Below are 1,906 nucleotides of genomic sequence, written 5' to 3' on the forward strand. Positions count from 1 at the left end.
ATTGCTGTTTATCAATAAAACTTTGAAAAAAAAATGAAGAGTTCAAGCAAATGATAAAAAAATCCCTGAATTTATAACATCTGCACTAAAGAATCAAATGCAGAAACATATGGAAGAAACCCAGTGCCCACCCAGAACAAATGCAGAGGACACTAGCTCGCCTCAAATGCATGAATTAATAGGGTCCACAGTAAATAAGCAACAGCAGAAAGATATACAGAAAATCAGAGCGCAATTCTATTCTGAAATAAAAAGGAACTCTCAGAAATCATAGCATCTGAAGTAAAGAGGTAAATACAGAAACAAAGGGAGGAAACCCAATCTGAAAAAAAAACTGCAGTAAAAGAATTTATAACTGATTCTAAAGAAGATATTCATAAAAATATACAGGAGCTTTGAAAAAATACAGATTCCTTGAATGAGTAATATAGGAAAAAAATAGAACGCAGGACGCAGAGTCAAACAGATATAGAGGAAATTAAAATCTCAATCACAAACTTACAAAACCATTGAAGTCAATGTCAGGAAAGAGTTTCAGATCTTGAAGATGCTGGGGCAGCTATGAAAAGGTAAGAAGGGATCTCGTAAAAACAACAAGGAGGCAGGAAAGAATAATCCATCACCTGCAAGATGACGTAAAGATGAACAATATGAACTAATAGGCATCAATAAGAAAGGAGTCAATACAAATGACATTAAAAAATATGGGCAGAAGTAAGAGCAGAAAACTTGCCAAATATGAGGAAACAATCTAACATTCAGGTAACTGAAGCATACAGAGCACCAAGGAACATCAAACCAATGAAAAACACACCAAGACATATAATAGTCAAGATCCCAGAAATTCAGCACAAGAATAATTTACTGAAAACCCCTACAGAAAAGAAGCAGATCACATTCAAAGGAAAACCAATCAGAATTATGGGAGAATTCTCTTCACAAAGCATGCAGGCAAGAAGAGCATGGAGCAGAGTACTTCAGGTCCTCTATGAAAACAAATTCAAACCCAGACTACTATACCTTGCAAAATTCTCTTTCAAATTTGAAGGAGAAGTTCAATACTTCCATGACAAAGAACAGCTAAAGAATTTAGCGATGACAGAGCCAACCTTACACAGGCTACTGAAAGATGTTCTAGAGAGGGACCAAAACGATAGGAACTCCACGAATGAGATCAGAAGCAACCAACTAAATAGGCTAAGAAATTAAACATATAAGAAAAAGGAGTAAACAATAACAGGTAAATAACATGACAACCGTAAGTCAATGCATCTCAATTATAACGATCAATGTAAATGGACTCAATTCACCAATTAAGAGAAATGCACTTGCACAGTGGATTAGGAAACAAAATCCAACAATATGCTGTATACAAGAAACACATTTAACTCATAAAGTCATTCATAGGCTGAAAATCAAAGGAAGGAAAACAACACTACATGACCCAGCACCTGAGAAAAAGGCAGGGATAGCAATCCTACTCTCTGACAGTCTTCATTTCAAACGAACAATGATCAAGTGAAATAAAGAAGGCCACTATACACTGGTTAGGGGAAAAATTCAAGAGGAAGAGGTAACACTCATAAATATGTATGCACGAAACACCAGAGCACCCAACTATATAAAGCAAATCATAATGGACATGAAAAATCTAATATCCAATACAACAATTTTAACAGAAGTCTTTAACACCCGCTTACCTCCAAAAGATAGGTCAACCAGACAAAAAGTGAGCAAAGAAATAACAGAACAGAACCAGAGTTTGAAACAAAACAACTTGGTGGACAGATACAGAGTGTTCCACCCAAACACAGCTGAATACACATTTTTCTCACCTGCACATAGGTCATTTTCTAAAATAGACCACATACTGGTCCATACGTCATGCTTCAGTATATGCAAGAAA

This window comes from Octodon degus, unplaced genomic scaffold (genome assembly GCF_000260255.1).
Source record: "Octodon degus isolate 3935 unplaced genomic scaffold, OctDeg1.0 scaffold00284, whole genome shotgun sequence".
NCBI lineage: Eukaryota > Metazoa > Chordata > Mammalia > Rodentia > Octodontidae > Octodon > Octodon degus.